This window comes from Micromys minutus (genome assembly GCF_963924665.1).
Source record: "Micromys minutus genome assembly, chromosome: 28".
Classification (NCBI taxonomy): Eukaryota; Metazoa; Chordata; class Mammalia; order Rodentia; family Muridae; genus Micromys; species Micromys minutus.
In genome coordinates, this window is record NC_137963.1 from 27772086 (window position 1) to 27787422 (window position 15337).

Here is a 15337-nt window from a genome sequence, read left to right on the forward strand (position 1 = left end):
GGCAGATATTCCCCTTATTTTGGGGTAAAATTGCAGAAATTTCACATATTTCAGGGCAAAAATGCAGAAATTTTTATTATTTTGGTGCAAAATTGCAGAAATTTCAATTTTTCTGGGTAATAAGTCAAAATTTTCCTTATTTTGGGGCAAAAAAGACAGAAATTCTCTTTGTTTTGGGAAAAAAGACAGAAATTACACTTACTTAGAGGCAAAAAGGCAGAAATTCCCCTTATTTTGGAGCAAAAATTAAAAAATTTCCCTTTTTTATGGCAAAAAGGTATGCCTTCCCCTTATTTTTGGGCAAAAAGGCAGAAATTCCCCGTATTTTGGAGCAAAATTGCAGAAATTCCCCTAATTGTGGGGCAAAAATTCAGAAATTCCCTATATGTTGGGGCAAAAAACAGAAATTCTCCTTATTTTGGGGAAAACTCAGAAATTCCACTTATTTTAGGGCAAAATTGCAGAAATTTCACTTATTTTGGGGCAAAACTGCAGAAATTTCACTTATTTCAGAAAAAAATGCAGAAATTCCCCTTATTTTGGGGCAAAAAGGCAGAAATTCCTAATATTTTGTGGCAAAAATGCAGATATTTCCATTATTTTGAGGTAAAAAGGCTGAAATTCACCTTATTTTGGGGCAAAAAGGCAGAAATTTCCCTTATTTTGGTGCAAAATTGCAGAAATTTCACTTATTTCAGGGTAATAAGTCAGAAATTTTCCTTATTTTGCGGCAAAAAAGACAGAAATTCTCTTTGTTTTTGGAAAAAAAGACAGAAATTTCACTTATTTAGAGGCAAAAAGGCAGAAATTCCCCTTATTTTGGAGCAAAAATGAAAAAATTTCCCTTTTTTAGGGCAAAAAGGTATGCATTCCCCTTATTTTTTCGCAAAAAGGCAGAAATTCCCCGTATTATGGAGCAAAATTGGAGAAATTCCCCTAATTGTTTTGCAAAAAGGCAGAAATTCCCTATATGTTTGGGCAAAAAGACCGAAATTCTCCTTATTTTGGGAATAACTCAGAAATTCTACTTATTTTGTGGCAAAATTGCAGAAATTTCACTTATTTTGAGGCAATATTGCAGAAATTTCACTTATTTCAGAGAAAAAAGGCAGAAATTCTCCTTATTTTGGGGCAAAAAGGCAGAAATTACTAATATTTCGTGGCAAAAATGCAGAAAATCCCCTTATTTTGAGGTAAAAAGACTGAAATTACCCCTTATTTGGGGGCAAAAAGGAAGAAATTTCCCTTATTTTGGGGCAAAATTGCAGAAATTTCACTTATTTCAGGGTAATAAGTCAGAAATTCCCCTTATTTTGGGGCAAAAAAGACAGAAATTCCCTTTGTTTTGGGAAAAAAGAAAGAAATTCCACTTATTTAGAGGCAAAAAGGCAGAAATTCCTCTTATTTTGGAGCAAAAATGAAGAAATTTCACTTTTTTATGGCAAAAAGGTATGCATTCCACTTATTTTCGGGCAAAAAGGCAAAAATTCTCTGAATTTGGAAGCAAAATTTCAGAAATTCCCCTAATTTTGCGGCAAAATGCAGATATTTCTAATATTTTGTGGCAAAAATGCAGAAATTTCCCTTATTTTGAGGTATAAAGGCTGAAATTCCCCTTATTTAGGGGCAAAAAGGAAGAAATTTCCCTTATTTTGGGGCAAAATTGCAGAAATTTTACGTATTTCAGGGTAGTAAATAAGAAATTCCCCTTATTTTGGGGCAAAAAAGTCAGAAATTCCCTTTGTTTTGGGGGGAAAAGACAGAAATTCCACTTATTTAGAGGCAAAAAGGCAGAAATTTTCCTAATTTTGGAGCAAAAATGAAGAAATTTCACTTTTTTATGGCAAAAAGCTATGCATTCCTCTTATTTTCGGGCAAAAAGGCAAAAATTCCCCGAATTTTGGAGCAAAATTGCAAAAATTCCCCTAATTTTGGGGCAAAAATGCAGAAATTCCTCTTATTTTGTGGTAAAACGGCTGAGATTCCATTTATTTTGGAGCAAAAAGTCAGAAATTCCCTTTATTTTGGGGCAAAAAGACCGAAATTTCGTTTATTTTTGGGGAAAAGGCAGAAATTGCACTTATTTTGAGTCAAAAAGGCAGATAATCCCCTTATTTTCAGGCAAAAATGAAGAAATTTCCCTTTTTTATGGCAAAAAGCTATAATTTCCTTTTATTTTCGGGCAAAAAAGCAGAAATTCCCCGTATTTTGGAGCAAAATTGCAGAAATTCTCATTATTTTGCGGCAAATAGGCAGATATTCCCCTTATTTTGGGGTAAAATTGCAGAAATTTCACATATTTCAGGGCAAAAATGCAGAAATTTTTATTATTTTGGTGCAAAATTGCAGAAATTTCAATATTTCTGGGTAATAAGTCAAAATTTTCCTTATTTTGGGGCAAAAAAGACAGAAATTCTCTTTGTTTTGGGAAAAAAGACAGAAATTACACTTACTTAGAGGCAAAAAGGCAGAAATTCCCCTTATTTTGGAGCAAAAATGAAAAAATTTCCCTTTTTTATGGCAAAAAGGTATGCATTCCCCTTATTTTTGGGCAAAAAGGCAGAAATTCCCCGTATTTTGGAGCAAAATTGCAGAAATTCCCCTAATTGTGGGGCAAAAATTCAGAAATTCCCTATATGTTGGGGCAAAAAACAGAAATTCTCCTTATTTTGGGGAAAACTCAGAAATTCCACTTATTTTAGGGCAAAATTGCAGAAATTTCACTTATTTTGGGGCAAAACTGCAGAAATTTCACTTATTTCAGAGAAAAATGCAGAAATTCCCCTTATTTTGGGGCAAAAAGGCAGAAATTCCTAATATTTTGTGGCAAAAATGCAGAAATTTCCATTATTTTGAGGTAAAAATGCTTAAATTCCCCTTATTTTGGGGCAAAAAGGCAGAAATTTCCCTTATTTTGGTGCAAAATTGCAGAAATTTCACTTATTTCAGGGTAATAAGTCAGAAATTTTCCTTATTTTGCGGCAAAAAAGACAGAAATTCTCTTTGTTTTGGGAAAAAAAGACAGAAATTTCACTTATTTAGAGGCAAAAAGGCAGAAATTCCCCTTATTTTGGAGCAAAAATGAAAAAATTTCCCTTTTTTAGGGCAAAAAGGTATGCATTCCCCTTATTTTTTCGCAAAAAGGCAGAAATTCCCCGTATTATGGAGCAAAATTGGAGAAATTCCCCTAATTGTTTTGCAAAAAGGCAGAAATTCCCTATATGTTTGGGCAAAAAGACCGAAATTCTCCTTATTTTGGGGATAACTCAGAAATTCTACTTATTTTGTGGCAAAATTGCTGAAATTTCACTTATTTTGAGGCAATATTGCAGAAATTTCACTTATTTCAGAGAAAAAAGGCAGAAATTCCCCTTATTTTGGGGCAAAAAGGCAGAAATTATTAATATTTCATGGCAAAAATGCAGAAAATCCCCTTATTTTGAGGTAAAAAGACTGAAATTACCCCTTATTTGGGGGCAAAAAGGAAGAAATTTCCCTTATTTTGGGGCAAAATTGCAGAAATTTCACTTATTTCAGGGTAATAAGTCAGAAATTCCCCTTATTTTGGGGCTAAAAAGACAGAAATTTCCTCTGTTTTGGGAAAAAAAGACAGAAATTCCACTTATTTAGAGGCAAAAAGGCAGAAATTCCCCTTATTTTGAGGTATAAAGGCTGAAATTCCCCTTATTTGGGGGCAAAAAGGAAGAAATTTCCCTTATTTTGGGGCAAAATTGCAGAAATTTTACGTATTTCAGGGTAGTAAATAAGAAATTCCCCTTATTTTGGGGCAAAAAAGTCAGAAATTCCCTTTGTTTTGGGGGAAAAAGACAGAAATTCCACTTATTTAGAGGCAAAAAGGCAGAAATTTTCCTAATTTTGGAGCAAAAATGAAGAAATTTCACTTTTTTATGGCAAAAAGCTATGCATTCCTCTTATTTTCGGGCAAAAAGGCAAAAATTCCCCGAATTTTGGAGCAAAATTGCAAAAATTCCCCTAATTTTGGGGCAAAAATGCAGAAATTCCTCTTATTTTGTGGTAAAACGGCTGAGATTCCATTTATTTTGGAGCAAAAAGTCAGAAATTCCCTTTATTTTGGGGCAAAAAGACCGAAATTTCGTTTATTTTTGGGGAAAAGGCAGAAATTGCACTTATTTTGAGTCAAAAAGGCAGATAATCCCCTTATTTTCAGGCAAAAATGAAGAAATTTCCCTTTTTTATGGCAAAAAGCTATAATTTCCTTTTATTTTCGGGCAAAAAAGCAGAAATTCCCCGTATTTTGGAGCAAAATTGCAGAAATTCTCATTATTTTGCGGCAAATAGGCAGATATTCCCCTTATTTTCGGGTAAAATTGCAGAAATTTCACATATTTCAGGGCAAAAATGCAGAAATTTTTATTATTTTGGTGCAAAATTGCAGAAATTTCAATATTTCTGGGTAATAAGTCAAAATTTTCCTTATTTTGGGGCAAAAAAGACAGAAATTCTCTTTGTTTTGGGAAAAAAGACAGAAATTACACTTACTTAGAGGCAAAAAGGCAGAAATTCCCCTTATTTTGGAGCAAAAATGAAAAAATTTCCCTTTTTTATGGCAAAAAGGTATGCATTCCCCTTATTTTTGGGCAAAAAGGCAGAAATTCCCCGTATTTTGGAGCAAAATTGCAGAAATTCCCCTAATTGTGGGGCAAAAATTCAGAAATTCCCTATATGTTGGGGCAAAAAACAGAAATTCTCCTTATTTTGGGGAAAACTCAGAAATTCCACTTATTTTAGGGCAAAATTGCAGAAATTTCACTTATTTTGGGGCAAAACTGCAGAAATTTCACTTATTTCAGAAAAAAATGCAGAAATTCCCCTTATTTTGGGGCAAAAAGGCAGAAATTCCTAATATTTTGTGGCAAAAATGCAGATATTTCCATTATTTTGAGGTAAAAAGGCTGAAATTCACCTTATTTTGGGGCAAAAAGGCAGAAATTTCCCTTATTTTGGTGCAAAATTGCAGAAATTTCACTTATTTCAGGGTAATAAGTCAGAAATTTTCCTTATTTTGCGGCAAAAAAGACAGAAATTCTCTTTGTTTTTGGAAAAAAAGACAGAAATTTCACTTATTTAGAGGCAAAAAGGCAGAAATTCCCCTTATTTTGGAGCAAAAATGAAAAAATTTCCCTTTTTTAGGGCAAAAAGGTATGCATTCCCCTTATTTTTTCGCAAAAAGGCAGAAATTCCCCGTATTATGGAGCAAAATTGGAGAAATTCCCCTAATTGTTTTGCAAAAAGGCAGAAATTCCCTATATGTTTGGGCAAAAAGACCGAAATTCTCCTTATTTTGGGAATAACTCAGAAATTCTACTTATTTTGTGGCAAAATTGCAGAAATTTCACTTATTTTGAGGCAATATTGCAGAAATTTCACTTATTTCAGAGAAAAAAGGCAGAAATTCCCCTTATTTTGGGGCAAAAAGGCAGAAATTACTAATATTTCGTGGCAAAAATGCAGAAAATCCCCTTATTTTGAGGTAAAAAGACTGAAATTACCCCTTATTTGGGGGCAAAAAGGAAGAAATTTCCCTTATTTTGGGGCAAAATTGCAGAAATTTCACTTATTTCAGGGTAATAAGTCAGAAATTCCCCTTATTTTGGGGCAAAAAAGACAGAAATTCCCTTTGTTTTGGGAAAAAAGAAAGAAATTCCACTTATTTAGAGGCAAAAAGGCAGAAATTCCTCTTATTTTGCAGCAAAAATGAAGAAATTTCACTTTTTTATGGCAAAAAGGTATGCATTCCACTTATTTTCGGGCAAAAAGGCAAAAATTCTCTGAATTTGGGAGCAAAATTGCAGAAATTCCCCTAATTTTGGGGCAAAAATGCAGAAATTCCTCTTATTTTGTGGTAAAACGGCTTAGATTCCTTTTACTTTGGAGCAAAAATTCAGAAATTCCCTTTATTTTGGGGCAAAAAGACAGAAATTTTGTTTATTTTTGGAGAAAAGGCAGAAATTGCACTTATTTTGAGTCAAAAAGGCGGAAAATCCCCTTATTTTCAGGCAAAAATGAAGAAATTTGCCTTTTTTTTATGTAAAATGGTATACTTTCCTTTTATTTTCGGGCAAAAAAGCAGAAATTCCCGGTATTTTAGAGCAAAATTGCAGAAATTCTCATTATTTGGGGCAAATAGGCAGATATTCCCCTTATTTTGGGGTAAAATTGCAGAAATTTCATATATTTCAGGGCAAAAATGCAGAAATTTTTATTATTTTGGTGCAAAATTGCAGAAATTTCACATATTTCAGGGTAATAAGTCAGAAATTTTCCTTATTTTGCAGCAAAAAAGACAGAAATTCTCTTTGTTTTGGGAAAAAAAGATAGAAATTCCACTTATTTAGAGGCAAAAAGGCAGAAATTTTCCTAATTTTGGAGCAAAAATGAAGAAATTTCACTTTTTTATGGCAAAAAGCTATGCATTCCTCTTATTTTCGGGCAAAAAGGCAAAAATTCCCCGAATTTTGGAGCAAAATTGCAAAAATTCCCCTAATTTTGGGGCAAAAATGCAGAAATTCCTCTTATTTTGTGGTAAAACGGCTGAGATTCCATTTATTTTGGAGCAAAAAGTCAGAAATTCCCTTTATTTTGGGGCAAAAAGACAGAAATTTCGTTTATTTTTGGGGAAAAGGCAGAAATTGCACTTATTTTGAGTCAAAAAGGCAGATAATCCCCTTATTTTCAGGCAAAAATGAAGAAATTTCCCTTTTTTATGGCAAAAAGCTATAATTTCCTTTTATTTTCGGGCAAAAAAGCAGAAATTCCCCGTATTTTGGAGCAAAATTGCAGAAATTCTCATTATTTTGCGGCAAATAGGCAGATATTCCCCTTATTTTGGGGTAAAATTGCAGAAATTTCACATATTTCAGGGCAAAAATGCAGAAATTTTTATTATTTTGGTGCAAAATTGCAGAAATTTCAATATTTCTGGGTAATAAGTCAAAATTTTCCTTATTTTGGGGCAAAAAAGACAGAAATTCTCTTTGTTTTGGGAAAAAAGACAGAAATTACACTTATTTAGAGGCAAAAAGGCAGAAATTCCCCTTATTTTGGAGCAAAAATGAAAAAATTTCCCTTTTTTATGGCAAAAAGGTATGCATTCCCCTTATTTTTGGGCAAAAAGGAAGAAATTTCCCGTATTTTGGAGCAAAATTGCAGAAATTCTTCTAATTGTGGGGCAAAAATTCAGAAATTCCCTATATGTTGGGGCAAAAAACAGAAATTCTCCTTATTTTGGGGAAAACTCAGAAATTCCACTTATTTTAGGGCAAAATTGCAGAAATTTCACTTATTTTGGGGCAAAACTGCAGAAATTTCACTTATTTCAGAAAAAAAATGCAGAAATTCCCCTTATTTTGGGGCAAAAAGGCAGAAATTCCTAATATTTTGTGGCAAAAATGCAGAAATTTCCATTATTTTGAGGTAAAAAGGCTGAAATTCCCCTTATTTGGGGGCAAAAAGGCAGAAATTTCCCTTATTTTGGTGCAAAATTGCAGAAATTTCACTTATTTCAGGGTAATAAGTCAGAAATTTTCCTTATTTTGCGGCAAAAAAGACAGAAATTCTCTTTGTTTTGGGAAAAAAAGACAGAAATTTTACTTATTTAGAGGCAAAAAGGCAGAAATTCCCCTTATTTTGGAGCAAAAATGAAAAAATTTCCCTTTTTTAGGGCAAAAAGGTATGCATTCCCCTTATTTTTTCGCAAAAAGGCAGAAATTTCCCGTATTATGGAGCAAAATTGGAGAAATTCCCCTAATTGTTTTGCAAAAAGGCAGAAATTCCCTATATGTTTGGGCAAAAAGACCGAAATTCTGCTTATTTTGGGGATAACTCAGATATTCTACTTATTTTGTGGCAAAATTGCAGAAATTTCACTTATTTTGGGGCAATATTGCAGAAATTTCACTTATTTCAGAGAAAAAAGGCAGAAATTCCCCTTATTTTGGGGCAAAAAGGCAGAAATTACTAATATTTCGTGGCAAAAATGCAGAAAATCCCTTATTTTGAGGTAAAAAGACTGAAATTACCCCTTATTTGGAGGCAAAAAGGAAGAAATTTCCCTTATTTTGGGGCAAAATTGCAGAAATTTCACTTATTTCAGGGTAATAAGTCAGATATTCCCCTTATTTTGGGGCAAAATAGACAGAAATTCCCTTTGTTTTGGAGGAAAAAGACAGAAATTCCACTTAATTGGAGGCAAAAAGGCAGAAATTCCCTTTATTTTGGAGCAAAAATGAAGAAATTTCCCTTTTATATGGCAAAAAGGTATGCATTCCCCTTATTTTCATGCAAAAATGCAGAAATTGCCCATATTTTGGAGCAAAATTGCAGAAATTCCCCTAGTTGTGGGTATAAAAGGCAGAAATTCTCTATATGTTGGGGCAAAAAGACAGAAATTCTCCTTATTTTGGGGCAAAACTCAGAAATTCCACTTATTTTAGGGCAAAATTGCAGAACTTTCACTTATTTTGGGGGAAAAAGGCAGAAATTTCCTTATTTTGCGGCAAAATGCAGATATTTCTAATATTTTGTGGCAAAAATGCAGAAATTTCCCTTATTTTGAGGTATAAAGGCTGAAATTCCCCTTATTTGGGGGCAAAAAGGAAGAAATTTCCCTTATTTTGGGGCAAAATTGCAGAAATTTTACGTATTTCAGGGTAGTAAATAAGAAATTCCCCTTATTTTGGGGCAAAAAAGTCAGAAATTCCCTTTGTTTTGGGGGAAAAAGACAGAAATTCCACTTATTTAGAGGCAAAAAGGCAGAAATTTTCCTAATTTTGGAGCAAAAATGAAGAAATTTCACTTTTTTATGGCAAAAAGCTATGCATTCCTCTTATTTTCGGGCAAAAAGGCAAAAATTCCCCGAATTTTGGAGCAAAATTGCAAAAATTCCCCTAATTTTGGGGCAAAAATGCAGAAATTCCTCTTATTTTGTGGTAAAACGGCTGAGATTCCATTTATTTTGGAGCAAAAAGTCAGAAATTCCCTTTATTTTGGGGCAAAAAGACCGAAATTTCGTTTATTTTTGGGGAAAAGGCAGAAATTGCACTTATTTTGAGTCAAAAAGGCAGATAATCCCCTTATTTTCAGGCAAAAATGAAGAAATTTCCCTTTTTTATGGCAAAAAGCTATAATTTCCTTTTATTTTCGGGCAAAAAAGCAGAAATTCCCCGTATTTTGGAGCAAAATTGCAGAAATTCTCATTATTTTGCGGCAAATAGGCAGATATTCCCCTTATTTTGGGGTAAAATTGCAGAAATTTCACATATTTCAGGGCAAAAATGCAGAAATTTTTATTATTTTGGTGCAAAATTGCAGAAATTTCAATATTTCTGGGTAATAAGTCAAAATTTTCCTTATTTTGGGGCAAAAAAGACAGAAATTCTCTTTGTTTTGGGAAAAAAGACAGAAATTACACTTACTTAGAGGCAAAAAGGCAGAAATTCCCCTTATTTTGGAGCAAAAATGAAAAAATTTCCCTTTTTTATGGCAAAAAGGTATGCATTCCCCTTATTTTTGGGCAAAAAGGCAGAAATTCCCCGTATTTTGGAGCAAAATTGCAGAAATTCCCCTAATTGTGGGGCAAAAATTCAGAAATTCCCTATATGTTGGGGCAAAAAACAGAAATTCTCCTTATTTTGGGGAAAACTCAGAAATTCCACTTATTTTAGGGCAAAATTGCAGAAATTTCACTTATTTTGGGGCAAAACTGCAGAAATTTCACTTATTTCAGAAAAAAATGCAGAAATTCCCCTTATTTTGGGGCAAAAAGGCAGAAATTCCTAATATTTTGTGGCAAAAATGCAGATATTTCCATTATTTTGAGGTAAAAAGGCTGAAATTCACCTTATTTTGGGGCAAAAAGGCAGAAATTTCCCTTATTTTGGTGCAAAATTGCAGAAATTTCACTTATTTCAGGGTAATAAGTCAGAAATTTTCCTTATTTTGCGGCAAAAAAGACAGAAATTCTCTTTGTTTTTGGAAAAAAAGACAGAAATTTCACTTATTTAGAGGCAAAAAGGCAGAAATTCCCCTTATTTTGGAGCAAAAATGAAAAAATTTCCCTTTTTTAGGGCAAAAAGGTATGCATTCCCCTTATTTTTTCGCAAAAAGGCAGAAATTTCCCGTATTATGGAGCAAAATTGGAGAAATTCCCCTAATTGTTTTGCAAAAAGGCAGAAATTCCCTATATGTTTGGGCAAAAAGACCGAAATTCTCCTTATTTTGGGAATAACTCAGAAATTCTACTTATTTTGTGGCAAAATTGCAGAAATTTCACTTATTTTGAGGCAATATTGCAGAAATTTCACTTATTTCAGAGAAAAAAGGCAGAAATTCCCCTTATTTTGGGGCAAAAAGGCAGAAATTACTAATATTTCGTGGCAAAAATGCAGAAAATCCCCTTATTTTGAGGTAAAAAGACTGAAATTACCCCTTATTTGGGGGCAAAAAAAAAGAAATTTCCCTTATTTTGTGGCAAAATTGCAGAAATTTCACTTATTTCAGGGTAATAAGTCAGAAATTCCCCTTATTTTGGGGCAAAAAAGACAGAAATTCCCTTTGTTTTGGGAAAAAAGAAAGAAATTCCACTTATTTAGAGGCAAAAAGGCAGAAATTCCTCTTATTTTGGAGCAAAAATGAAGAAATTTCACTTTTTTATGGCAAAAAGGTATGCATTCCACTTATTTTCGGGCAAAAAGGTAAAAATTCTCTGAATTTGGGAGCAAAATTGCAGAAATTCCCCTAATTTTGGGGCAAAAATGCAGAAATTCCTCTTATTTTGTGGTAAAACGGTTTAGATTCCTTTTACTTTGGAGCAAAAATTCAGAAATTCCCTTTATTTTGGGGCAAAAAGACAGAAATTTTGTTTATTTTTGGAGAAAAGGCAGAAATTGCACTTATTTTGAGTCAAAAAGGCGGAAAATCCCCTTATTTTCAGGCAAAAATGAAGAAATTTGCCTTTTTTTTATGGCAAAATGGTATACTTTCCTTTTATTTTCGGGCAAAAAAGCAGAAATTCCCGGTATTTTAGAGCAAAATTGCAGAAATTCTCATTATTTGGGGCAAATAGGCAGATATTCCCCTTATTTTGGGGTAAAATTGCAGAAATTTCATATATTTCAGGGCAAAAATGCAGAAATTTTTATTATTTTGGTGCAAAATTGCAGAAATTTCACATATTTCAGGGTAATAAGTCAGAAATTTTCCTTATTTTGCAGCAAAAAAGACAGAAATTCTCTTTGTTTTGGGAAAAAAAGATAGAAATTCCACTTATTTAGAGGCAAAAAGGCAGAAATTTTCCTAATTTTGGAGCAAAAATGAAGAAATTTCACTTTTTTATGGCAAAAAGCTATGCATTCCTCTTATTTTCGGGCAAAAAGGCAAAAATTCCCCGAATTTTGGAGCAAAATTGCAAAAATTCCCCTAATTTTGGGGCAAAAATGCAGAAATTCCTCTTATTTTGTGGTAAAACGGCTGAGATTCCATTTATTTTGGAGCAAAAAGTCAGAAATTCCCTTTATTTTGGGGCAAAAAGACAGAAATTTCGTTTATTTTTGGGGAAAAGGCAGAAATTGCACTTATTTTGAGTCAAAAAGGCAGATAATCCCCTTATTTTCAGGCAAAAATGAAGAAATTTCCCTTTTTTATGGCAAAAAGCTATAATTTCCTTTTATTTTCGGGCAAAAAAGCAGAAATTCCCCGTATTTTGGAGCAAAATTGCAGAAATTCTCATTATTTTGCGGCAAATAGGCAGATATTCCCCTTATTTTGGGGTAAAATTGCAGAAATTTCACATATTTCAGGGCAAAAATGCAGAAATTTTTATTATTTTGGTGAAAAATTGCAGAAATTTCAATATTTCTGGGTAATAAGTCAAAATTTTCCTTATTTTGGGGCAAAAAAGACAGAAATTCTCTTTGTTTTGGGAAAAAAGACAGAAATTACACTTACTTAGAGGCAAAAAGGCAGAAATTCCCCTTATTTTGGAGCAAAAATGAAAAAATTTCCCTTTTTTATGGCAAAAAGGTATGCATTCCCCTTATTTTTGGGCAAAAAGGCAGAAATTCCCCGTATTTTGGAGCAAAATTGCAGAAATTCCCCTAATTGTGGGGCAAAAATTCAGAAATTCCCTATATGTTGGGGCAAAAAACAGAAATTCTCCTTATTTTGGGGAAAACTCAGAAATTCCACTTATTTTAGGGCAAAATTGCAGAAATTTCACTTATTTTGGGGCAAAACTGCAGAAATTTCACTTATTTCAGAAAAAAATGCAGAAATTCCCCTTATTTTGGGGCAAAAAGGCAGAAATTCCAAATATTTTGTGGCAAAAATGCAGATATTTCCATTATTTTGAGGTAAAAAGGCTGAAATTCCCCTTATTTTGGGGCAAAAAGGCAGAAATTTCCCTTATTTTGGTGCAAAATTGCAGAAATTTCACTTATTTCAGGGTAATAAGTCAGAAATTTTCCTTATTTTGCGGCAAAAAAGACAGAAATTCTCTTTGTTTTTGGAAAAAAAGACAGAAATTTCACTTATTTAGAGGCAAAAAGGCAGAAATTCCCCTTATTTTGGAGCAAAAATGAAAAAATTTCCCTTTTTTAGGGCAAAAAGGTATGCATTCCCCTTATTTTTTCGCAAAAAGGCAGAAATTCCCCGTATTATGGAGCAAATTTGGAGAAATTCCTCTAATTTTTTTGCAAAAAGGCAGAAATTCCCTATATGTTTGGGCAAAAAGACCGAAATTCTCCTTATTTTGGGAATAACTCAGAAATTCTACTTATTTTGTGGCAAAATTGCAGAAATTTCACTTATTTTGAGGCAATATTGCAGAAATTTCACTTATTTCAGAGAAAAAAGGAAGAAATTCCCCTTATTTTGGGGCAAAAAGGCAGAAATTACTAATATTTCGTGGCAAAAATGCAGAAAATCCCCTTATTTTGAGGTAAAAAGACTGAAATTACCCCTTATTTGGGGGCAAAAAGGAAGAAATTTCCCTTATTTTGGGGCAAAATTGCAGAAATTTCACTTATTTCAGGGTAATAAATTAGAAATTCCCCTTATTTTGGGGCAAAAAAGACAGAAATTCCCTTTGTTTTGGGAAAAAAGAAAGAAATTCCACTTATTTAGAGGCAAAAAGGCAGAAATTCCCCTTATTTTGGAGCAAAAATGAAGAAATTTCACTTTTTTATGGCAAAAAAATATGCATTCCACTTATTTTCGGGCAAAAAGGCAAAAATTCTCTGAATTTGGGAGCAAAATTGCAGAAATTCCCCTAATTTTGCGGCAAAATGCAGATATTTCTAATATTTTGTGGCAAAAATGCAGAAATTTCCCTTATTTTGAGGTATAAAGGCTGAAATTCCCCTTATTTGGGGGCAAAAAGGAAGAAATTTCCCTTATTTTGGGGCAAAATTGCAGAAATTTTACGTATTTCAGGGTAGTAAATAAGAAATTCCCCTTATTTTGGGGCAAAAAAGTCAGAAATTCCCTTTGTTTTGGGGGAAAAAGACAGAAATTCCACTTATTTAGAGGCAAAAAGGCAGAAATTTTCCTAATTTTGGAGCAAAAATGAAGAAATTTCACTTTTTTATGGCAAAAAGCTATGCATTCCTCTTATTTTCGGGCAAAAAGGCAAAAATTCCCCGAATTTTGGAGCAAAATTGCAAAAATTCCCCTAATTTTGGGGCAAAAATGCAGAAATTCCTCTTATTTTGTGGTAAAACGGCTGAGATACCATTTATTTTGGAGCAAAAAGTCAGAAATTCCCTTTATTTTGGGGCAAAAAGACCGAAATTTCGTTTATTTTTGGGGAAAAGGCAGAAATTGCACTTATTTTGAGTCAAAAAGGCAGATAATCCCCTTATTTTCAGGCAAAAATGAAGAAATTTTCCTTTTATATGGCAAAAAGCTATAATTTCCTTTTATTTTCGGGCAAAAAAGCAGAAATTCCCCGTATTTTGGAGCAAAATTGCAGAAATTCTCATTATTTTGCGGCAAATAGGCAGATATTCCCCTTATTTTGGGGTAAAATTGCAGAAATTTCACATATTTCAGGGCAAAAATGCAGAAATTTTTATTATTTTGGTGCAAAATTGCAGAAATTTCAATATTTCTGGGTAATAAGTCAAAATTTTCCTTATTTTGGGGCAAAAAAGACAGAAATTCTCTTTGTTTTGGGAAAAAAGACAGAAATTACACTTACTTAGAGGCAAAAAGGCAGAAATTCCCCTTATTTTGGAGCAAAAATGAAAAAATTTCCCTTTTTTATGGCAAAAAGGTATGCATTCCCCTTATTTTTGGGCAAAAAGGCAGAAATTCCCCTTATTTTGGAGCAAAATTGCAGAAATTCCCCTAATTGTGGGGCAAAAATTCAGAAATTCCCTATATGTTGGGGCAAAAAACAGAAATTCTCCTTATTTTGGGGAAAACTCAGAAATTCCACTTATTTTAGGGCAAAATTGCAGAAATTCCACTTATTTTGGGGCAAAACTGCAGAAATTTCACTTATTTCAGAAAAAAAATGCAAAAATTCCCCTTATTTTGGGGCAAAAAGGCAGAAATTCCTAATATTTTGTGGCAAAAATGCAGAAATTTCCATTATTTTGAGGTAAAAAGGCTGAAATTCCCCTTATTTTGGGGCAAAAAAGCAGAAATTTCCCTTATTTTGGTGCAAAATTGCAGAAATTTCACTTATTTCAGGGTAATAAGTCAGAAATTTTCCTTATTTTGCGGCAAAAAAGACAGAAATTCTCTTTGTTTTGGGAAAAAAAGACAGAAATTTCACTTATTTAGAGGCAAAAAGGCAGAAATTCCCCTTATTTTGGAGCAAAAATGAAAAAATTTCCCTTTTTTAGGGCAAAAAGGTATGCATTCCCCTTATTTTTTCGCAAAAAGGCAGAAATTCCCCGTATTATGGAGCAAAATTGGAGAAATTCCCCTAATTGTTTTGCAAAAAGGCAGAAATTCCCTATATGTTTGGGCAAAAAGACCGAAATTCTCCTTATTTTGGGGATAACTCAGAAATTCTACTTATTTTGTGGCAAAATTGCAGAAATTTCACTTATTTTGAGGCAATATTGCAGAAATTTCACTTATTTCAGAGAAAAAAGGCAGAAATTCCCCTTATTTTGGGGCAAAAAGGCAGAAATTACTAATATTTCGTGGCAAAAATGCAGAAAATCCCCTTATTTTGAGGTAAAAAGACTGAAATTACCCCTTATTTGGGGGCAAAAAGGAAGAAATTTCCCTTATTTTTGGGCAAAATTGCAGAAATTTCACTTATTTCAGGGTAATAAGTCAGAAA